This window comes from Macaca mulatta, chromosome 8, assembly GCF_049350105.2.
Source record: "Macaca mulatta isolate MMU2019108-1 chromosome 8, T2T-MMU8v2.0, whole genome shotgun sequence".
Lineage (NCBI taxonomy): Eukaryota > Metazoa > Chordata > Mammalia > Primates > Cercopithecidae > Macaca > Macaca mulatta.
In genome coordinates this window covers 113,503,581-113,528,422 of record NC_133413.1, presented here as the reverse complement: position 1 = coordinate 113,528,422, position 24,842 = coordinate 113,503,581, and the positions used below count along the sequence as shown (strand labels likewise).

Sequence of the window (24,842 nt, the reverse complement as noted above, 5' to 3'; positions counted from 1 at the left end):
CATGTCCTCATCCCACGTTGACTGTGTGTGGCCATTTCAGGAAAAGCAAATAATGGAGAATCTGCTTGGATGATACTTAGACCTGGGACAACTAAAAGGAGTTGCACTTACACAACTCGATGCAGCAGAGTCCCCTGGGAGGAGCCCCAGTCACACGGGGAGAGACAGTCACAGCTGTAATAAATAATGGCTAACATGTATCAAGCACTGGCTGAGTCCTCGGCATACATTACATTACAGAATTCAATGTGCACCTCAATGTTCTGGGGGTGTATTTTTAGGAGAACTGTAGCACAAAGAGGGTAAGTGTCTTACTAACTGTGTGGCTCATCTGCAAAGCAAGGGTTGTCTGACCCCATGGGGTTGCCACAAGTATTCAGTTAGTTTTATTTTACAATTAGAACAGTGGCAGGCTGAAGAAGTAAAATATACAAGTATTTGTTATGCAAAAACAAATTCGTTGTAAATCTCCATCTTACAGATAAGAAAATGCATTCTAGTTTTGGTTCTGTTGCTGACAAACTATGGGACTTCAGGAAAGGTGGTGAAGCTCTTGGGTCTTAATTGCCTCTTAAAATCCTCAGAGTACAAATAATCATTTGTACTCAATGATTATTTGGATCCTTTTTCAGCTCCAAGCTTCTTCTGATGAGCAGAATATAATTTCTTTGTAGCTTTTCCTTCACCTAACTCCCCTTGTGCTCATAATCTAGGGATCTTAACCGGCAGGGAGACGGGGAGTTTGTGTAAAGGACCAGGGGCATTTGGGGTTGTCTTGATGACAAGGGGGCCATACTGCATTTGGTAGGAGAGTGAAAGGATGCTTAGTGTTCAGCAATGCTTGCTGCAGTCCCACCCAAGATGCGAATGGCTCTCCTGTAGAAAATATAGTCAGCTTCAGAATGCTGGTAGAAATCATGATGTAACTCACAGAAATGCAAAGGGAAGGTTTTCTGTCAAAGTTGTGGAGTCACCCAGCCATGGAACCATGCAAACTGTGGCCAGACAGCTCTGCTTCCATATTCTCATGCAGCTAAACAGTCACACAATTAGGCAGCTATGCAACCACACAGCTGGATGTCCATGGAGCCATGCCCCAAATCCCACAGTTTTGAAACCAAGCAATAGCCTATCACATTCTTCAAATGCAAGACAGATACCAAAGTAAGTGTGTTCCTAGCTTGTCAATCTCAGACAACAGTAATGGCAAGCCTTTTTAGGGGATGAGTGATGAGCAAGACCCAATTCCTGACCCCAAGAAACACTCATTCCCGGGGAAGGGCAGACCTGCACACATGTTCAGAGGCTGACCATACAGCAGTGGAAATAGTGATGAGAAGAAAAGGCATATGGGGAAAACAGAAATTCATTCCACTTGGGGAGGGCCTAGGGAGGCTTTGCAGAGTGAGTGGCTTTTGGGTTAGATTTGTACAATGAGTAAGGGTGAGGGTAATATGTTCCATCGGAGGAAGCTGCAAGACTAAAGACACAGAGAAGGAAGGAAAGGGCAGGCCCAGTGAGGACTCAATAGTGTGGAATTGGCAGAAATAGAAGGCTCAGACCTGATGGCTGAAGGCCTGGAATGCCATGCCAAGAATTTCATCATTTGTCTAGTAGGAAATAGCGGTCATGAAACATTATTGGGCACAAGGGTGACACAATCACATCCATCCTCCAGAAAGACTCTTTGGCAGGAATGTGAAAAATGAACTGAAGAAAAGTCAGAAGTAAACAAGAGGTTTAGAGGTTCCAGCAGGGACACACAATCCTGTCTCTGCTTCCACTGACACTGGAATAAAGCCCAAACCCCTGCCCATCACTCACAAGGCCCTAAATAGTCTACATCCATACAGACATCCTCTCCTACCTGACATCCCCCCCCACCGCCAGTTTCCCCCAGTTACCTTCACCTCACTCTGGGCCTCAAACACATCAAGCTCATTCCTGTCTCAGGGCCTTTGCACTGCTGGGGGCCCTTCCTGGAGCACTCTGTTCCCTAATGCTCACAAGGCAGCTCCTGCTCTTCACTCACAAGTTAGCTCCTTCCTCAAAGACCCCTTCCTTCACCACCCAATCTGCTTCCCCATATCCAGTCATTCTCTATTTTATTATCTTGGTTTTCTTCACGGTGCTTACCAATGTTTGAAATTGCCTTGGTTATTTCTTTCTCTACCCATCACCATTAGCTCAAACCCAAATGTAAGCTCTGAGAGAAGAATCTTTGTCTTGTCCACTGCTCGAACCCCAGCATCTAAAACAGCACTCATTCCAGAGTGGGTTCTGAAGAATATTTGTGGGAAGGAAGGAAGGAAGGAAGGAAGAAAGGAAGGAAGGAAGGAAGGAAGGGAGGGAGGGAAGGAGGGAGGGAGGGAGGGAGGGAGGAAGGAAGGAAAGGAAGAAAGGATTTTCTGTGTGATAAATACACAAAATTCAACTGAGCTTGTGATTTTGTAAGAGACACACACGGAGGAATAGGGGAGGAAGGGAATGACTATCTAGCCACCAAGATGCCCCCACATCCAGGAAGGGCAGTGGTAGGTGATTTGAAGGGGACCATTAATGAGGGTTGGAACTAGGGCAGCAGTCGGGCCTGGAAAGAAAGGAACAATTCACTGCAACCATTCATTTCAGCGACAGGCTGTAGAAGTTGGTGCCTGATTAGATGTGCAGAGAAAGATAGGAGTAAAACAAAAATAACCCGAGTCTTACACCTGAACAACCAGAGATGATTCTGATGAACAGAGAGGGATGGCACCATAGGGTGGGCAGTTATGTGGGAGAAGAGGTTAATTTGGTTTGGGGCAAGTTGAATTTGAGGAACTTGGCTGACAGTATTTGGATGCCTTGTGATAGTTGGAAATGTGGTCTGGAATCAGGAGCAGATATGGTGGGAAGCAGCCACTGGGAGGATAACATCAGCAGCAGGTGAGTCCTCTGGGAGAGCCTGCTGGATGAGAGAAGAGAACTGGGCAAGGGCATGAAGAGACGTGGGTGGAGCCTGGGACAAATCAGGAAAGAGGAACTAAAAAAGGAGGACGAGGCAGAGAAGACGTAATCAGAGGTGGAAGGGAAATGGTGGTGTAATGAAACTGAGGGAGAAGGTCCATTTCCAAAATGTGGAGGAAGGGTAGGCAGAGGAGACTGGCCAGGTCAGTGGTGCTGAAAGCTGCAGAAAGGGACATGAGCGCTGACTCTCCATTTACAAGGTAATTGGTACTCTGTGAGAAGAGCTTCAGTAGATTAATAGGAATGGAAATTTCCTGTAACACATGTGCAGGAATCTATCTGGACCCATCTGCTTCTCCCCAGTGAGACTTGGGGGAACAGGGACTGATGCAAATATGCTAATGCTCAGAAGGTTTACTATGCCACAGTGGTAAAGTCCTTTGTTTCTGACCCTGGAGTCTCATGTCTTACCAGTATTCAAGAAACTGTGACAGGCTAACTTGTAGGGTAAAATCCTTCACAGTTATTAAAACTGCCATGCTCTTCTAGAAACTTGCCATTCCTCCATTAAGAAGTAGAGTCTGATTCCCCTTCCTTTAAATCTGGGCAGGCTTGTGACTCATTTGTAACCAATAGAGTACAGGAGAAGTAACACTGTATAATTTCCAAGACTAGGACACAAAAGGCAAAGCAGCTTCTACCTTGCTAGCTGGGGCTTGCTCTGGAGTTCTGAGCAGTTACGCAAACATACTGACTGCCCTGGGCCACCATGCTGTGAGGAAGCCCAAACTAGCCCTTGCAGAAAGAGCATATGGAGAAGTCCTGGGACTTTACTGAGAGAGATGCCCAGGCAGTCCCAGCTGTTCCATCTGACAGCAAAACCCCAGCAATTTTATTCAACAAATAACTTTAGGTTTTTGCTTTCCAACTTTTTGCTTTTAGACTTTTTGCTTTTCAAAACATCTCAGTCACCTTCAAAGGATGAAGATTTACAACTAGTGAATGTGGTCAAAAGAACAGGCCCAAGCTGGGCATGGTGGCTCATTCCTGTAATCCCAACACTTCCAGAGGCCAAGGTGGGAGAATTGCTTCAGCCCAGGAGTTGGAGACCAGCATGGGTAATATGGCAAAACCCCATCTATATGAAAAAAAAAATTTTAATTAGCTGGGCATGGCAGCTCACCTGTGGTCCCAGCTAGTTGGGAGGCTGAGGTAGAAAAACTGCTTGAGACCAGGAGATCAAGGCTGCAGTGAACCGTGATCATACCACCATGCTTCAGCCTGCGGGACAGAGCAAAATCCCGTTTCAAAAAAACAAAAACAAAAAACAAAAAACAGGTCCAGAGATGTGAACAGATTGTATATAGGGCAGAAAAGGCAGTTTTTACAGAATTATATAAAAAGATGGCAACTTCACTCTTAGAGATGCACACTAAAACTAACTGAGCTACAATTCCATACCTACTAACGTGATAAAAATCCCTAAGTTTGATAATATACCCTGCTGGCAGGTTATAGGGAAACAGGCACTTTCATATGCTGCTGATGGGAATGCAAAATGGCACAAGGCCTCTGGGGGGAAATTTGGCAACATCTAGCAAAATTACATTTGCATTCAGCATCTGGCCCAGCCGTACCACTTTTTAGGGATCTACCTAAATCTACACTGGCAAAAAATGAAAAGACACCTGGGCAAGATTATTTATTACAGTAAAAGATTGGGAACAGACCTAATGGCTATCAGTAGGATACTGGTTTACTGAACTAGGGCACATCCACACAATTGAGCACTATGCAGCTATAAAAAGGAATGAGGAATTTATATAGTGCTTTGAAGTGATATCTGGGATATAGTCTTTGGTGAAAGCCAAGGGACAGAACAGTAGGTATAGTATGCTGCCTTTTATCTTAAAAATGAAAAGCATCTAACTATATAGATACAGATATAGATGTAGAGATTTGTGTGTATGTGTGCGTATGTTTGCTTGTTTGAAAAAAAAAAAAAGATAAACCAAAAACTAATAAAATGGTTATCTATAGGATGACAAAGGAATCAGAGGAAAGGGGTCAGAGATGATGAAAGCTGAACTTTTTATATGTAGCTTATTTTATAGATTTGTCTTTAGAACCATGTAAATGTTTGAACAATATAAAACAAAATTAAACTGAAATGAAAGAAATAGCAATTTTTCCTGAAATACAAAAGTAAAATGAAACAAACGAACCTACCTATCTAGCAAGTGGATGGCTTAACCACTGTGATGGTTAATACTGAGTGTCAACTTGATTGGATTGAAGGATGCAAAGTATTGATCCTGGGTGTGTCTGTGAGGGTGTTGCCAAAGGAGATTAACATTTGAGTCAGTGGCCTGGGAAAGGCTCTCTTTGCCCCTTAGCTTGCAGAGAGCCTAGTGTGGGACCTTGTGATCATGTAAGTTAATGCTCAATAAACTCATATATATATATATATCCTATTAGTTCTGTCCCTCTAGAGAACCCTAATACAACCACCCAGCAAGAAATTATTTCAATGTACTTTAAAACACAGTAATCTAACTATATGTTCCTATTGGGATATACCCTAAAGACAAAATCTCCCACAAAATCTTTACAAACATTTTCAGTCATCACGTTGAGGGAGGAAAATAGTCTGGAGGTAGGGAACATAAGGCTGATCCACACTTCAGCTATAACAGGAAACATCCTCTCCATAGGGCATAGGTGGTAAATGACTTTGTAACTTTACTTCATCCTCTCCATTTACATAGGGCATACCCAAAGTGACCAGTGGAATCCTCTAGGGGATATTTAAACTCCTCAAAATTCTGTAATGGGGCCTTTGAGCCCCTATGCTCAGGCCTGCTCTTACACTGTGGAGTGTACTTTCATTCTCAATAAATCCCCCTTCATTCTTTCCTTGCTTTGTTTGTGCATTTTGTCTAATTATGTGTTCAAGATGCCAAGAAACTGGACTCCCTCCACCATTAACAATACTGTTACATATGTAAGACAAAGAAACCTTAGTTGCTTACTTATAATGTTGTTAGGAACCAAGAATTTTAGCATCTAAAAAAAGAATAAAGTTTTAAAAGGATGAAAAATCTGAATTGATAATATCAATACAAACACATAGTCTCTTTAAAAATAGTTTCTGGTTCTGTCCAGTGAAAAGGGATATAAACAACAACCAACCCAGTAGCAACAAGCAGCCTAGGTGCTCAGGCTGTAGGCTCTAAGTATTATATTTCAGTTACAGGAACCAGGGCTCCTTAGAGAAATCAATAATTCCAAGTCCTAGCCCAGAAAAATAAAAGAATGAGCCTAGAAAAACATAATAAGCCTAGAAATAATAATAAGCCTAGAAAAACATACCATACCAGAAAGCCAGGACTATCAAAGACTACTAGAGGTGTGTGAAAAGGAGTCAAGAGTCAAACAGGGGCTCCCACTAGCCAAAGATGGGAAACCCCAAGCACACACATACAAGATATTAAGTGCAATGAATTAAAACCCATCCAATACGCTAATGAGCCATGAATCCATCATGATGCTTTAAGAAACACTCTTTGGGTCACCTTCAGAGGATACTAGGGGAGAAACTGAGAACTGACCATTAAAGGGAAACATCTGGCATTAACTCAGACTTTTCAGGGAAGCCAAAGAGGATGTGGGGAAAAGTTATTCTTTATAAAAGAATTTCTGGTAATAAATGTTGAAGAAATGTTAGACTATCACCACTTTGTAATTCTTAATGAAATAATGGATGTAGGCAATGATTATCAATAGCTGCTAAAAGCATTAGGTAGAAAGCTGAAGAGAAACTTTATAAAGGATGGATCAGGTGGCCTAAGCCAATCTTAACATCACAAAAAATGAGAGACAACCTGATGTGTGGTTCCTGATGCAGAATACCTCATCAACTATGAAGTTTCTTACTAAAAAATCAAACCGGAATTCCATCAAGCCCATTGTTCTATTAGTTTACAGAGAATACAGAAACTTTTTTCAATTAATTAATTAATTTTTAAATTGACAAATAAAATTTTATATATGGTGTACAACATGATGTTTTCATATATATATTATTGAATGACTAAATCAAGCTAATTAACATATTCATGATCTCAGATATCTTTCTTTGTGGTGAGATCATTTAAAATCTACTTTTTAAGCAATTTTCAAATACAGTTGTCCCTCCCTACCTGCAGCTTTCATTTTTGCAGTTTCAGTTACCTATGGTCAACCAAAGTCCAAAAATATTAAATGGAAAGTTCCAGAAATAAACAATTCATAAGTTTTAAATTGTGTGCCATTCTGAGTAGCATGATGAAATGTCTCGCTATCTTGCTCTGTCTTGCCTGGGATGTGTATGTATGTATTGTATGTATTGTATACATGTATTGTCCTATGTATCCGTGCTGTAGACACCATTGGCCTGTTAGCTACTTTGTAGCCCTCTTGGTGATCAGATCAATTGTCCAGGTATCATGGTGCTTGCATTCAAGTCACCCTTCTTTTACTTAATAATGGCACCAAAGCAAGAGTAGTGATGGTGGCAATTCCGATATGCCAAAGAGAAACCCTAAAGTGCTTCTTTAAAATAAGGTGTGAAAGTTCTCTATTTGGTAAGGAAAGGAAGAACCGTATATATAGGATTTTGTACTAATTGTGGCTTCAGGCATCCCCTGGAAGTATTGGAACTTGTTCTCCATGGATAAGGAGGAACTACTCTATACAATACATTGTTATTAACTCTAGTCACCATGTTGCGCAATAGATTTCCTAAAGGTTTTCCTCCTGTCTAACTGAATATAGCAACATTTTAAACAACACCACAGGGAGGCAATCAGCAAAATCCAAAAAATTAGAAACTCTGCAAGACAAAACAACCAGTTTCTTCAACAAATAAATTGAAGGGGAAAGGGAGGAAATGGGAAACCTATAAACTGAAAGAAACAAGAAAAATATAAACCAAAGACAATATGCAGACATTGTTTGTATCTCAATTCAAACAAACCAATGATAGAAAAACATTTATGAGACCATTGGGAAAATTTGGACACTGGCTGAATTTTTATTACATTAGATAATTAAGAATTAAGGAATTTTCATTAATTTGAGATGTGATAATGGTATTGTGGTTATATATTAGGTTGAAGCATATAGAATTGCTGATATTACACCATTTCAACCTATGAAAAATGACAATTTCATATAGTCCAATCCAATATCTTTTTACTTTTTAAAATTTTTCTTTTGAAACAGGGTCTTGCTCTGTTGCCCAGGCTGGAGTGCAGTGGTGTAATCTCAGCTCACTGTAACCTCTGCCTCCCGGGCTCAAGCAATCTTCCCACTCAGCCTCCAGAATAGCTGGGACTACAGGCATGCACCACCACACTTGGCTAAGTTTTTTTTTCTGAGATGGAGCCTCACTCTGCAGCCCAGGCTGGAGTGCAGTGGCATGATCTCGGCTCACTGCAAGCTCCACCTCCTGGGCTCATGCTATTCTCCTGCTTCAGCCTCCCAAGTAGCTGGGACTACAGGCACCGGCCACCATGCCCAGGTAATTTTTTGTATTTTTAGTAGAGACAGGGTTTCACTGTGTTAGCCAGGATGGTCTCGACCTCCTGACCTCGTGATTCGCCTGCCTCGGCTTCCCAAAGTGCTGGGATTACAGGCGTGAGCCACTGTGCCCTGTCACGCTTGGCTAATTTAAAAAAAAAAAAAAAATTTGTAGAGATGAGGCCTCACTATATTGCCCAGGCTGGTCTCAAACTCATAGGCTCAAGTGATCCTCCTGCCTCAGCTTCCCAATGTGCTGGGATTACTGGTGTGAGCCACCATGCCAGCCCCAATATCTTTTTTAAAGAGTCCTAATTTCTTAAAGATTCATACTAAAGTATTCATGGATGAAGTTACATGACTTCCAGAATTTGCTTCAAAATTACCCAATTGATGAAGGGGAACGGAGGCAGAGATGAAACAATATTTGCAATGTGTTGAAGCTGTGATGGATACATGGGGGTTTATTATACTATTCTCTCTCTCTCTCTCTATATATATATATATAGCTTGAAATATGTGTGTATAGTTTTAAAGTTTCAAATTTTCATATATGTTTGAAATGTTATATTAAAAAATGTCTAAGGCTACAATTAAGGGGTTCTATAATTGTTTTGAGCAATTGCAACCAGATGGTGTTTGATGCTCAGTTGAAGAAATAATCCCCATTTGTGTGGTGTGTGTGTGTGTACCTACACACATATTCAAATCACCTTTTCATATAACTTTTTTGTATATCATATACATTCCACACTAATTTTTTGCTTACTGCTACAGGATTTTGGAATCCCAAGAACAGTCAGTGTTTGAATTTTGAATTTATGTTCAAAAGAGACAAATATGGCTAAAGGGCGTAGGCACACTCTCTCTGGGTCTCCGTGTTAACATTTTTAGTAGCTTCTATTTAAATGGTGCTTTTTCTCTAAGAAGATCGTTGGGTATTTTCTGAAAGCTTACATAATGGGTGGAAGCCCCCCGCCTCTGCAGAGGAACACCTGATTCAGAAAAGTAAACACCATAACAGCAACCCATTCATCAGCTGCCCAGACTCACAACCAAGCAGACATGCAGCGACTTTCCAAAAACCCTCATTTCTGGCATTACAGCCTGTGGCAATAACTGAGAGTTAAGGAAAGTGAAACTCAGAGAGACACAGGGAGATGATTATTCCTCACGCCTCTTAGAAGAGCATTCCACCCTCTCAGAAGAAGCACTTTCTGAATCTGATTCAGCTGAGAAAACAACTCAGGCCATGGTAGCTGCACCCAGCTCTCTAAATCAACATCAACAGTGACCTGTGCTGAAGGGACAAAGGCGTCCCAACATTCCTCAGAGCCCAAGGCTAGGAGAACTCCTCGAGAAGATGAAATTGATCTTCAAGCACCCTCTACCTTACTCTGCATGATGCCACATTCTTCCTGAATCCCACCCAACTCAAGAGCATGATTTGCATAATAAAATCTCTAATACCTTGATGAGCAAATGTTATCCGAGATACTTTAAAAACTGCTTCCAAGGTAAGAAATGAGCTTAATTCCATTAATTCGTTGTCTGTTCATTATTCTAGAAACATTGTTTGAGTATTCAGCATGTGCTGAGCTATTTAGAGGTGTATTTGAGGGTTAGGACTAGTAACTGCAAATCCTATACTTTTTTTTCTCTCTTCCACACTGCCTTGGGGATCAAAGACAGTGGCTCTTAAATCTGGTTGTGCTTCAAAATCACCTAGGACAGGAGTGGGCATTGGAACACAGACACGCTCATTCATTGATGTATTGTCTATAGCTGCTTTGGCATTAAAAACAGAGAAGTTGAGTAGTTGCAAAAGAAATCACATAGCCCACAAAGCCTAAAATATTTACCCTCTGTCCCTTTACAGAAAAAGTTTGCCAACCTCTGATCTACGACCTCTGGACCAGCAACATCGGCATCACTTGGAAGCCTGTCAAACACGCAGAATCTGAGGTCTACCCCAGACCTACAAAACTCCACTCTCCAGGGACCTAGAGAACATGGAGACACTGCAGGTTTTCTAGCCTCACCCGCACTACCAAATCAGAAGTGCCAGGGGTGGGACCTTTGTTTGAGATTCCCCAGGTGAATCTGATATGTAGTCACTAGGGAAGCAGAAAGATGAGTAAGGTGATTACGCCCCTACCCCTGCCAGGTCTTCCTGTGGGACTGCTGCACCAGATTCTCCAGCTGCTGGGAGAGTTAGCTGCTAAAGGATCACAGCTGAGTGCCTCTCCAGGCACTGCTCCTGTGGAAGGAAATGACCTTACCCAAGGTCACATCTCCTTGCTGGGGGAAGCCTGCATCCAACACCTGGCCAATACAGGGTAAAAACGCCCTGTCTTCTCAATTGCTGAATGGTCATTCCAGCTCCAGAGCTCCCTGGGGCATCAGCTGAAACCCCTATTGCAACAGCCATTCCACTCCTCCGTCTGCCCTGGCCTGTGCCCCTCACCCTGTTGGAGAAACTGGGATGCTGACTGAATTATTATTACATTACAGAATTAAGAAATTTTCATTAATTTTTAGGTGTGATGATGGTATTGTGGTTATATATTAGTTTGAAGTATATGAAATTGCTAATACTACACTATTTCAACCTACAAAAATAATAGTTTCTTATGGTCCAATCTAATATCTTTTTTAAAGAGTCCTAGTTTCTCAGAGATTCATACCGAAGTATTCATGGATGAAGTTACATGACTTGTGGAATTTGCTTCAAAAATGTCTAATTGGTGAAGGGGAATAGAGGCAGAGATGAAACAAGATTTGCAATATGTTGATAATTTTTGAAGCTGATGATGGGTACATGGAGGTTTATTATACTATTCTCCATATATATATATATGTATATATCCAAGATATATATATATCTTGAGATAGATTAAGAGGCCCACATCACAGCTGGTTTACTAGAGCTCTCTCCAGTAAGGGTTTATCTCAGAGTCTGTTTCTGAGCTCTGTCTTTAAGAGTATACAGTATAATAGCAGAAATAAGTCACAATGATAAATAAGAAAACTCAAAATGGAGTAAGTGTCCTAAATGGCATGTGCTATCAGGGAACACATAACTGAAGCAGAAGGGCAGGAGCAGTAGGCCTTTGGGGTGATGGGTGAGGCTGTGGGATCAGATGGGATGCCCTTTGAGGCACCTGATCCCATTGCGCCACCCGTCACCCCAAAGGCTGTTTGAAGAGGCTGGAGAGAAAGCCTTGAATTCCACACTAAGACATTTGCATTCAGTAGATAGCGGGAAATCATGAAAGGCTTTGAGTAGAAGAATAACACAATAATGATCCCAGCTGTGCTTGAGGAGTATTCACCTGGCAATAATGTGAAGGGGATTGGAGTGGGAGTGACTGAGGGTGGGAAGACTAGTCCAAAAGTTGTTGCAAATGCTAGGTGAAAGGCGGTGAGGACAGAAGCTAGCAATCTGTGAAGGGGCTGGTGTACAGGAAAGACCACAGGGCTCAGAATGAGACAGACCCGAGTTCCAAACCCCACCCCGCTGCTCACAGCCCACGTACACATACAAAAGCCATCCCACCGCTCTGACTACCCCCTTCTGTAAAATGGAAATAATAGAGTTAGGTAATAAATCTGCAAAGCCCGGCACATGCTGAGCACCCAATTAATGGAAGCCACACCATGAGGTTGTAGCTGTGTTCCTTTGTGCTTGTACATCGTCACTTATCACCCCAGCAAGAAAGTGTGAGCCTGACTGCTATGAAGACTGCCCTTGAAAAGTGATTCTTGGAGGTAATCGTTTAATGAGGCCTTGGTTTCAAACACTCCAGTTGTTTATTGAGGTGCTTAAACCTGAATCATTCCTCTTAGGAAGGGTGCACAGGAGATCTCTGCTTCCATTGTAACCGCTGCCATGCCCTGTTGTTATGGCGACCGGTTTCCCAGACTGCCCTGCTATTTTCTGCAAGCCTTTCCAGTTTCTTTTTTTTTTTTTTTTTTTTTTTAGACGGAGTCTCGCTCTGTCGCCCAGGCTGGAGTGCAGTGGCCGGATCTCAGCTCACTGCAAGCTCCGCCTCCCGGGTTCCCGCCATTCTCCTGCCTCAGCCTCCCGAGTAGCTGGGAGTTTACAGGCGCCGCCACCTCGCCCGGCTAATTTTTTGTGTTTTTAGTGGAGACGGGGTTTCGCCGTGTTAGCCAGGATGGTCTCGATCCCCTGACCTTGTGATCCGCCCGTCTCGGCCTCCCAAAGTGCTGGGATTACAGGCTTGAGCCACCGCGCCCGGCCTCCTTTCCAGTTTCTTAATGCCCTAAAGTCCACAAACCCTAGAGACAGCAGCACGGTGGGTCTTCCACAGAAAACACTGTCATCTCTTTAAATTTGCCAGTTGGCTGTGAGCTGCTTCTCCAACAGAAGCTCCCAGCCTAAGCAGCAGTGTGACCCTGCACAGCAGACTTCCACAAATGTTCTCACTAACTGGAAATTGGTTCAGTGGAATATTAGCTGGCACATCAATTTCTGGTTGGCATTAATCTTGCAGGAAAATGAGGCAGAAGGCAAGGGAATGTCCACCGTGCATTTCATGTACATTGCACAGTCTGAAGTTAAAAGACCATTCTAAAAGATGTAAGTTTAAGATATTGCAGCATTATTTTTAAAATTATTTCAATATTAGCACATGTAGTTTTTCCAGAAAATGTTTACCTTATGAACTTACTTGAAACATGAAACTATTAAAAACAGTATATTATTATTGTTGTTATGGCAAAATTGTAATACTAGCAATCTTGTCACCTTGGTTTCTGGCAGAACTTCTCTCCCTCCTCACTTACTTAATTCCTTTTCCCCTTCCCTCTTGTTCCTGCAAATCTTCTCTCCTCTCTGACCACAGCTTTAGGATAAAAGATGTGACCACTTTGCTGGCAGCCTGCCCAGTATCTGTTCTACCATTTTTCCTTTGCCAAGAGGACCCTGATACTTTTAGGGTAGCTTGAAAGTTCCCTGTGTAGAAGGAAATGACCTCACACAATATCACGTCCCCTTGCTGGGGAAGCCCACATCCAATGCCTGGTCAATACAGGGTAAAAAACTAAAAGTGTTGAGTTCCTAGACGCCGTGCAGCCCAGAACACCTACGTCATACAGTTCTGACCAATGAGACCCAAGCAAAGTTTACTGGATTCTAGGAAAACTATCATTTTACAGATAAGGAACAGATCAGGCAGAATGCCCCTTTCTGCCCTTCTCATTCTTCCCATTTGAAATAAGATGGTGCAGCATCTTGAAGCCATGAGGATGAAATCCATACACTAAGGATGGCAGAACAATAAACCCAAAGGAGCCCAGCTCCTCAACAATGTCTGTGACTGGGTGTGCCCGCTGACCTCCAGACCTCTGTGCAGAGCTTCCATGGGCTAAATCCCATTCCTGGAGTTGGTTTCTGCTCAGGCAGCCAGATGCACTCCCTAACTGGTCCAACAGGTGAGGAGGGTTCCCTTCGTTCAGCAAACATCCACCGAGGGCCTGCTCTGTGCTGGGTACTGCACTAAGCCCTTGGACTGTAACAGTGGATGAGTCTGTCAGACCCTTGACCTCACGGAGCAAGAGAGTCAAAAACTAAACAGTAAATGAACAAGACCATGACAGGCTGTGGTGTTAGGAAGGAAATGGCCAGCTGGCCACTGGGGAAGGCTGGTCTCTCTGAGGAGGTGACATCTGAACTGAGAACCAAAGGGTGAAGAGGAGTTAACCACACAGAGGGGGGCGGGTGTGGGGAGGAAGCACATTCCAGCAAGTGTGAAGGCCTGTGACAGGAAGGGGCTCCGTGTATTCAGAGAACAGAGGGGAATCAAGCGTGGCCGGAACATGCTGAGCAAAAGACAGAGCAGAGTAAACAATGAAATCATGCTGGAAAAGCAGCAGGGACCTCGTCATGCAGGCCCCTGGAGGCCAAGGAAGGGACTGGGATTTTATTCTACACATAGTAGAACAGGAAGCTATCAGAAGGCATTAAACAAGAGAGTGACAGGACCTGACATGTTTTTAAAAGATCGTTCCGCCTAAGACATGAAGAATGAATTGTCAAGGGTATGAATGGAAGCAGGCTATGGCAGATGTTCAAGTGGAAGACAGATGTGGCTTGGCTTGGGGAGGGCCTGTGGAGATGCAGAGTAGACCTTCATACAAATGGAGCTGCCTGTGAGCTTCCTGTATATGATTACAACAAGGAGCAACCTTGTCAGTGAACTTAGAATTCAAATGGACGGACTAAGAGGAAAGGATGGCTAAAGATGTTTAGAAACCCTCAGATGGCAAGAAGGATGTATGCTGGGTCACTGGAAGGAAAAATGGGAGAATTCACAGAAAGTCTGTGATTTTTTTTGATATTCAGAGAGAAAGTATAGGATAGCATCGGGGGCTACTGTATGGGGTCTGTTACTGCATATTAATGAGGAATGAATAGAATTGCTGAGAGGTGGTGAGATCATCGTTCTAGAGCATGAATTGCTCATAGGGGCAATCACAACATTCGTGACTTTTTCCAGAAATGCTGGGCAGCTCCAAAACAAGTGTGTAAGGAACAGAGGGGAAAGGTGACCCAAGGTTTGAGATTGGCATGACAAGCCTGGTGCAAGCTTGAGGATGTGAGGGGATCCTGGCTGCTAGAATGCACAACACTGAAACACTAGGCCCTTCATACTTGTGAATGCATTAATTCTTCAATAAGTCCCATCCTACTATGTGGAAACTGAAACCCAGAGAGGCTAAGAAACTTGCTCAGGGTCACACAGCTGATAAATGCCTGTTATTAAAATCAAATTCCTAGGCCATGCGAGGTGGCTCACGCCTTGAATCCCATCATTTTGGGAGGCCGAAGCAGGCGGATCACGAAGTCAGGAGATTAAGACCATCCTGGCTAGCACTGTGAAACCCGTCTCTACTAAAAATACAAAAAATTAACCGGGTACGGTGGCATGTGCCTGTAGTCCCAGCTACTCGGGAGGCTGAGGGAGGAGAATCGCTTGAACCCGGGAGGTGGAGGTTGCAGTGAGCTAAGATCAAGCCACTGCACTCCAGCCTGGGCAACAGAGCGAGACTCCATCTCAAAAAAAAAAAAAAATCAAATTCCTTAACAACTGAACTATTATATTATTCCAAACAAAGTAACAGGGAGAGTGATGGATGAAGAGATCAGGTCGAGGTCCAGGGACCTGAGGTCATGATGCTCGCAAAAAGCTGGCTCACTAGTTGGGGAGGAAGTGTACGAAATTGTAAACACAGACCAGATCTAGCCAGGTGATGCTGTGGGTGTGGCTGCATCAGAATTCAGGATAATGGCTTAGAGAAGAAGGTCAAGAATCCCTGGGTTGGATTTCCAGGCCAAACGGCATCAGCTTTGCCTAACTGCCCACTAAAATGCCCATGAAGACATAGAAAAAGACCAAAACTCACAACATCACCACAAGTGAAGACTGGTAGACAACCTAATCCCAGAATCTAGGAGAAGTTGGCATCATTTGTAAAGCAGATTGTGTTAGATTAAGAAAAACCTACCCAGGCTTTTGGCTTTGCTTTATTACACAGAAGCCACATGGTGAGATGTAGGCAGACATTAGGTACCTATCCCATCTGATGCAAAGACATGGAGCTGGAAGCGCATGGAGTGGTACCAGCCACAGCTCTGGGCAGCCAACCTGTCTGACCTCATGGGCATTTGAGACTCAGAAAGCTGGTCCCTGCACACACACACACAGACACACCCAGCCATACACACACACACACACACACACACACACACACACACACACAGAGCCATGTTTCTATATACATGATATGGTTTGACTGTGTCCCCACCCAAATCTCATCTTGAATTGTAGCTCCCACAATTCCCACATGTTGTGGAAGAGACCTGGTGGGAGGTAATTGAATCGTGGGGGTGGATCTTTTCCATGCTGTTCTCAAGATAGTGAATAAGTCTCATGAGATCTGATGGTTTTATAAAGGGGAATTTCCCTGCACAAGCTCTCTTCTCTTGTCTGCCGCCATGTGAGATGTGCCTTTCACCTTCCACCATGATTGTGAGGCCTCCCCAGCCACATGGAACTGTGAGTCCATTAAACCTCTTTTTCCTTATAAATTACCCAGTCTCAGGTATGTCTTTATCAGCAACATGAAAACAGACTAATACAACCTATAAAAAGACTAACTCCCAGAAAACAGCTAGGAACAACATAGAACAGCATACTCAGCCTGAGCCTATTGTGGGGGCATGAGGGGGAGGTAAGAGGGAAACATGGAGGAATTACGTACAGTAGAGTCACATGTACATTTCCCTGGTATGTAATTTGCCTGAATTCAAGTATATTTGCTCAGTATTGAAAGAAAAAAAGAAAAATCCCTTTACTTCTTTATGACCTTGCCCCCTTTCTCTTCCTCCATTCAAACTAGACTTGGGCTCCCACTACCTCCATATGGTTTCCTAAATATAGAAATGAACAAAAAATATTTTTTCTTGGTTTTTGAGCTTCCAAGCAGTTTGAGGAATTTTTCCCATCCCCTCATCCCGAACTTTAAACATCACCTTCACGTAAGATGTAAATACAGCATCATCTTCATGGGACCTGACAGATGAAACCTCAATGCTGAGAGAGGCATTATTTTCCTCTGCAAGCTTTTTCTATACTTTCTAAATGTTTAATTAGGAGCATGCATTGCATTTGAAACTAGAAAAAAATATGTGATTCTGCCTAAAGGCTGTTCCGGTTTAATGGGCCTATCAGGTGACTGGGATGCAGGTGATACCTGGGGCACCTCCTGCAACCCTTTCTATGGAGATGGAGACTGGAGCAGCACGAGCACTCAGCACAGGAAGAGGAGAGTGTAAGCACTGCAGAGCTGCGGGACTCAGCCATATAAATGCTGGCAGGAGGCTCCCACATTAAATGGTTAATATTTTCAGAAAAACCCAAGGCAGATGGGGTGGGGGAGGGTACTACATTCATGCTTAGCAGCACAGCACAATGTACCCTGCCCTGGATTCAGAAACAAGAGACCTGAATTCTGATCCCAGCTCTCCCACTTCCAAGCTGGTGGCCTGGCTCAATCTCTTCATCTCATTGAATCCAAGCTCCTCCTCTGGCAAGTGACGAGAGCAATGGTTTATGAGGTTATTTCGGAGGGTGATACAAACTAATGTCAAAAAGAAAAATTCTCACATATAGTAAATGCAAATAGTAGATTCAAATAAATGCTATTTGAATCTAAACAGCCAGGAAACAAGTCGAATCTCAGAAAAAAGTGTGAGTAAGTAACAGTGGAAATCCATCGACTTATTATTTCCAAATGTTCACAGTGTTAGTGCTCATAAACACACTTGCATTGGTTTGCTAGTGCTGCCATAACAAAGTGCCACAAACTGCACGGCTTAAACAACGGAAACCTGCTGTTTCCCAGTTCTGGAGGCCAGAAGTCTCCAGGACCAAGGTATCAGCAGGCCAGTTACAAAAAAAAAAAAAAAAGAAAGAAAGGCAGAAAGAATGAATGAGACCTACTATTTGACAGCACAATAAGGTGACTATAATCAATAATAACTTAATTGTACATTTTAAAATAACAAAGTGTAACTGGATTGTTTGTAACTCAAAAGACAAATGCTTGAGGGGATGGACACCCCATTCTCCATGAGGTGCTTATTTCACACTGCATGCCTGTATCAGAACATCTCATGTGCTCCATACGTACGTACACCTACTATGTACCCACAGAAATTACAAATGAAAAAACATATCAGCAGAGTTGGTTTCTTCTGGAGGCCCTGAGGGAGAATCTGTCCCCTGCTTCTCTCTGAGCTTCCAGTGGTTTTCAGCAGACTTTGGTGCTCCTTGGCTGGTGGCAGCATCACCAGTCTCTGCCTTCATCTCCACATGGAGTTCTCCCTGTGTGTCTGTCTCTGTCTCCAGATTTCCCCTTTTCATAAGGACACCAGTCATTCTGGATTAGGGCCCACCTTAATGAACTCATTTCAACTTGATTACCTCTTTAAAGATTCTCTTTCCAAATAAGGTCACATTCTGAGGTACTGGGGTAGAGAGGAGTTAGGGCTTCAACCAGTGAATTGGGGGAGACACAAATCAGCCCATAACAACATTCTAAAAGAACAACATTCTCAAGAGAGATGGCTGTGGTTGGGCATGAGACAGAATGGGAGTCAGGTGTGTGAGGAAGCAAGCGTTCGTTAGCCAAGCTAGCTGGAGCTATATCACAATTGGGCTCAGCGTAAACCCCTCAAGTCTGCTCTGCAGAGGAGAGTAAATGTGGCATATAGACTGGCCAGAGAGGCTCTGAAGGAGTCTTCACAGGGATAGGATTTTGCAGCAGAGGCCAAAAGTCTGCTGAGAGTGTCTCAAGGCTGTGGGCCTGACATGGGAGGGCTCCTGGGATGAATGGCCCAGCATCATTGTCTAAGAACAGATTCAGACACCCAACTTCACAAGGGCAGAATGGCCTTATCAGCAAGAAGATGTTGTGGATCACAGGTGCACAGATCCCAGGGTGAAGGTGGGACCTCCAGAGTCCAAACCTGAGGGATTGCTGAGTGCAGGATGAGCCAGGAAAAGACCCCTTGCTGACTCAAAGAAGAAGGCCCTTCCCACCAGGGTCTATAAATCGAAGGAAAAAAAAATCAAATCAAATAGTAGGTCTTACTCATTCTTTCTACATATTCTGGAGGAAATTCTGGAATGCCCTTAGGATGCTACTACACCCTGCAGTGGAGTCACCTTAAATTCATCTTTGGTTAGGGTTGGAATTGTTTTATCTAACGTCCAACAAAGGCAAGGTTCAGTGGACTGATATCTAAGACAAAAGCATCTAAGATGAGACTCAGGAAAGAGGTTATAAGAATGACAGACTAAGCTTCATTTGCACAGCCAGATCATTCATTCATTTATTCATTTTCACAGTCATTCGACAAGTGTGTGGAAGATGCCAGGCATGCAAATGTCAGTCATGTGGTCCCCAACCTGGAAGAGCTCACAGACTAACTAGAAAGACAGAGGAATACCCAAGCCCTGGCAATGCAGTGTGACACGTACCATCACTAGACTCTCAAAGTGTCTGGAGAGCCAATGGCACAACATGATACTCTGCCCAGGAGACAAGGGCCATGGGAAGATGAGGCTTCCTAAATCTTTACAAACTGCCTAGGTTTGTCACCACCTGTCTCTTGCAGTGATTTTAAGAAACAACTTATAACAAAGAGACTTGTGTTTGGCAAAAGGGGTATAAGGAAGGTGGGGATGTTTTCTTACTATGCAGCCCATCAGACAGACAACAAAAAGTTAAGCAGAGGAACTGATAAGGAAAGAGAACACCATCTCTGGGGTCTATAAGAAGAAACTGACAAACAGAAGTTTTAGATTTACTCATTTATGAGAAATTACTCAGGGTCCTAATGTAACCAGAACAGCGTTAGGCACAGGGATAGGACTGTGCGTGAAATGACCCCTTATCTAACCCAACAGACCCCTTGCCTTACCAAACCTAACAGTCATCCTCGAGGGGAGCAGACTAATTATTATTATTAGTCACTGATTATTCAAAGATAGAACTACAAGTGGTAACAGGTAAGTGGAGGCAGCTGGGGTGTGGGTGGAGGGGGGTTTATCCACCAGGAAGCCCAGGCTGTCCTCTCCACAGGTGCTCTCACTCTCGGGGATGCAGTCAGGCCAGCTGGGCTGCCCTCCTGTTCCTCTCCAGGGTGGGAGGGTTGGCTGGGACAGTCCCCTTCCTCTGCTGGGCTCCTGCAGGGCTCTGTATACACACTGACCCCTCCCCAGGCAGAACAAACTGCTTAGTTCCTGAATGCCTCTAATGCTTTTCTCCATGCCCTTCTAGTATGGACCATGGACCATGCTGACCTGAATGGTGTCCAGTTTTATGTCTGTCTTCCCTATAGTAGTAACTTCTTCAGGTCATCTTTGTGCAAATGTCTATTCAGTGAACAAAAGAGCTAAAAAAGACATGTCTTTTATCATATTCTATCAACACAGGGAAACAAAGACCTAGAATATTGTCTTCATAGCTCTATCAAAATGAATCAAGGTCAGCAAATTTAAACACTAAACTGAAACCAATAAGATGAAATTTAACCGAAATAAATGCAAAAATTCCTTATTTGGGGTGCTGAAATCAATCATACCAATTCAGGATTCATAAGGAAAGAAATTCATTCATTCAACAAACGTTTATTGAGCGCCACCTATGTTTTAGTCACTGTACCAGGTGCTGGGTACATAGCAGAGAAAGTACAGACAATGTCCTTGATGTCATAAAACTTAAATTTGAGTATAAAGAAAGATCTAAGGGTTTTAACTAATCATAAGCTTAATATGAGTCATCAAGGTAATATGGCAAAAACAACAGCAGGAAAACAAACAAATCCTAACCTGAACAAACCAAGAGAGGTCTGTTCAATGACCATATCATAACACACCTCGTATTGCCCTATGCCGTTCAGCTGACATCAGTAGCTCGGAGTTAGCCATAGGTCCCTTGTATCAAGAGGGACTTTGACAAACCGAGTAGTGTATTTAGAGAATGTGGTCAGGCCTACATGAGGTGTGAGAAGAGATTGAAGGAACTGCATGTATTTGGCCTGGAAGATCAATGGTAAGAGATGTGACAGCCATCTTCAAATATTGAAAGAGCTGCCTGTGCCAGACTTGATCACACAGGTCTGGAGCTCACCGGGTAGAAATTACAAGGAAGCAGGAAGAGTCTCACAAGAGAACTGCTCCACAAAGGTATGGTAAGGCCCCCTTCCTTAGGGAAAAGATATTCCGTCCTTAGAGATGATGCAGAAGAAAATTGTGCTGTCTGAGATCAGAGTAGAATATCAAAAGATCAGACTTGACTTTGAGTTTCGTGAACTGTAAAATCAAGAATTTCATAGCATATCCCTTATTAATCAGGAAGGCAGTATTTAGGAGTAGAGGCTTTGGAATTGGATAGGGCTAGATTCCAGGCTGGTACTGGGAAAAGTTACTTGCAGACTTCAAGCCTCATTTCCTCACTCATAAAAGGAGGGTGGTTATAGTTCCTGCCTCATTCCTGCAGTGAGGATTCAATGGAGAAAATTCAAAGTGCCCAACAAAGCACCAGGCCCCTGGTAAGTCATTAATAAATGATGGGTAATCATAATATTAAATACTCTCCATTTTATTTGACTTTCAGTTTATTTAGGTAAATCATTTTGCTGTCTGTAATTCTGCGAACCTCTATTATACTAAGATAATTATTTAGCAATTTAAAAATGTAAAGTAGAAGTTCTTTAGAAAGTTTTGAAATGTTTTCTCTGCAGAAATTAGAAAAAAAAAAAGAGTGCTTAAGGATGCAATTTATGGGGCTTGTGATTACACTGAGGTGAAGCTAGGAAGTTTTTAATGAATGGAATGACTGAGCTAGGTTGGGTCATGGCAACCTCAGAGACTTCCTTTCTCCTTGGAGACCCCCACCAGGCAACAGAATTAAAAATCAATCCAGCAGACTAATTTGATGAGGCTTAATTTATGTCAGACCAATCTGATTTTCTTCTGTAACAGAGGGACAGACTTTGGTGACACAGGAAAGCAATGGCTATCACATACCATGGCTTCAGCTAGGTCTTAAATTCTAGCCTACTTAACAGTCAAATCTAGAAAATTAATTCAGTTCCGCTGAGTAGTGGAGACGATCTCCAAAAACAGGAACCACAGGCTCGGGATCACTTTTTGCGTAAGAAGAAGATGCAAGAAACCCTCTTCTTTGTGGAACTGGCAGAAAAACATGCCCCTCCCTATCTGCAGTGAAATTCAGAATTCACTCAACAAATATCTGCTGGACACCTGTCACGGGACACACCCTCAATCTGGATTGGGCTAAGAGAAACACAAGTGAGATTTAAAAGCAGATGTGATTAAATGGGACTTTTCTTGGACAGATGTGTTTGTGGAGTTGAGGTGGTGGGTTCAGGGAGGCTACAGAAAAAATGGAATCTTTGGGTTGGGTCAGGTGTTTGAAGGGAGTAGGGTAAAGTTGGGGAGAACTTTTTAAAGAGAAGTTGAGATCAGAAAGGCCCATGGGAGAATTTAGGCTACACTGATTCAAGTAGGAAAACCTCAGTAGCAAGGACTGCAAAGAAGAGGCAGAAGGGAATCTAGGATGAGCTGACAGGATGGAAGACAGGTTTACACAGAGCATCCATTCATTCCGAAAACTTTTACAAAGTCCCAGATGTGCTCAGTACAGAAGATGCAAAGATGAATTAGCTTCACCCCTAACCCTCAAAAGTCCTGAAGTAGCCAGGAGAAAAGGTGGCTTCAGTTGGACACCAAAGGAGGATCACTAAGATCCCAGAAAGGATTCTTGGGAACTGAGGGTAAAGTCTGTGAGTGGTTGAAGGAGTGTTCAACCAGGGATGATTCCCCTGAGAGTCTCATTTGCCTCACTTGGCTGACTTCCAGAGACCTTCTCCAGCTCTAGAACTCTAATAGTGAAGCCATTTTTGTTGATTTTACAATCTGGACTCTCCTGAGTCTAGCTCCTTCATTCATTCCTACCCACCTCTCCCATCAGAAAACAAATGCTGTAAACAGGAAAAAGTAGCGTTCTGGCCTCCTATTACAACACAGCCACTGGGGGCTACTAGGTGTCCCCCAGCAGCTTGGCGGTAAATTCATGAGTAAAGCGCTGGCAGGGGGTGGGTGAGGCTGGAGTGAGGAGGCAAAGAGGATGAAAGGAATACAGAGTCCTGGCCCATCTCCCAGGGTGGCTGAAACCCAGGAGATCTGTGGCTTTCACAGATGACCCATTCTGACTAAAAAGACCAGCTCCCAGTCTGAAAAACCCGCAGGAGTCAAGCCATTCCCAAAGGCCCTAGGGAATGTCAGTACACCCCCAAGGAAGGCCTTGATTTAATCTTAGTCTTCAGAAATATCCTTCTCCCCTGAGGCTAACAGAAATTCCTAGGGAATTAAAATGACCCTGCCCATACAAGCATCTTGCCAATTTCAGGGTGCTGTCCTGGGGCTGAAGTGGAGCTCCTCCTCTGGAGGATGCAGGCCTTCAGGACCACCTGTCTGGCAGGGCTGGCCCATGTTTGGCAGGGTACCGTGAATGAGTGTGTCTGTCCCAGGCCCCACCTGTTGCAGGGACCAGATCTCATGATGGATGGGATGTGAATTAGTATAGCAGAGTAATAAATCAAGGAGTGTCAGGAAAGTTGTGAGGAACATGTATGTACATGAGCCATCCCATAATAACTTTCATACCCATACACATGCATATACGCACAGAGACACACACATACCCCATATACTCCCAGTCACCATGGTAACCATTTCTTAAAGTGGTACTTAACGGGGTTTTGATTGTTTATTATATTTTTTTCATGCTAGATCTTTTCACCCTTATTTCTTTGGAGTACATCTCTGGCCTTTGACTCTCTGCTGAGAAGTACCACACCTCCTTGGGAAACTCTGTCACATCTAACATTTACCAGGTCCATCTAGAAGGCTCATATCTATGCTCATGCTGACACTGAATTCAGCCAACACACCATTTGGTAACTTGCTAAAAGCATAGGCAATACAAAATAACCATTATGATTGCCACTGTGAGTCAGAAAACCTAGAGACAAATATAGTGTGTATTGTATTGTATAGCTTTCACAGACAGAATAAAAGCAAGTCACAAAGTTAATGTGGAAAAGGAGCCAGCTTTGGTCCTTAAAAATGGAGAAACCTATTCTCGATTAAAGTGACAGCTCTTATTTAGTAGGCATGGATTTAAGATTCTTAACCTTTTAAAAGTAATTTGCATTTCCTTCCTCCTCCTATGATATACATTATGCTTCAAATTAACCCTATTTTCCATTTTAGATTTCATTATTCAAAAATGCCAAAAACATCACTGGGCGAAGAAACACTTAAAACATGTTTATCCAGATATTGATCTAGCTTTGGACAACATCCATGTAATAAGTAGTGAGATTTTTTCATTTTAATGTCACCAATACGTGTATGGTTAAAGGTCAGTCTGTGGCAACAGTTTGCATCTCTGCACTGTAATTACTTGTTCTGCTAAAAAAGAAAAAAAGGGGTGGGGGGAAGAAAAAGAAAAAGAAAAAAAATCTTGACTCATGACCTGACCAGACAGTTCTTTGCATCTCCTTTTATCAGATTTCTGCTGGATGAGGAAAGACCTAGGCAAGAGTATTTAATTTAGAGTCAAAATCCACGTGTATGCCCTGCCTCCTACAAAGCATTGGGACACCATGGGGTAGGGAGAGAAGTCCTTTGCTATGGAACAACTGCTCCAAA

General features: G+C 43.1%; 2 protein-coding genes and 1 non-coding gene across 4 annotated transcripts in view; all 3 read right to left on the bottom strand.

Moving 5' to 3' along the window:
- Window positions 1-24,842, bottom strand: part of CTHRC1 (collagen triple helix repeat containing 1) — a 403,638-nt gene that overhangs the window by 212,261 nt on the left and 166,535 nt on the right. The gene's annotated exons all lie outside the window — the stretch shown is intronic.
- The window catches only part of BAALC (BAALC binder of MAP3K1 and KLF4), an 82,685-nt gene that overhangs the window by 56,895 nt on the left and 948 nt on the right, over window positions 1-24,842 (bottom strand).
- On the bottom strand, window positions 11,607-11,714 carry MIR3151 (microRNA mir-3151). The gene is given in 1 exon segment (NR_128284.2): window positions 11,607-11,714. It is a non-coding gene; the product is annotated as a microRNA mir-3151 (primary transcript).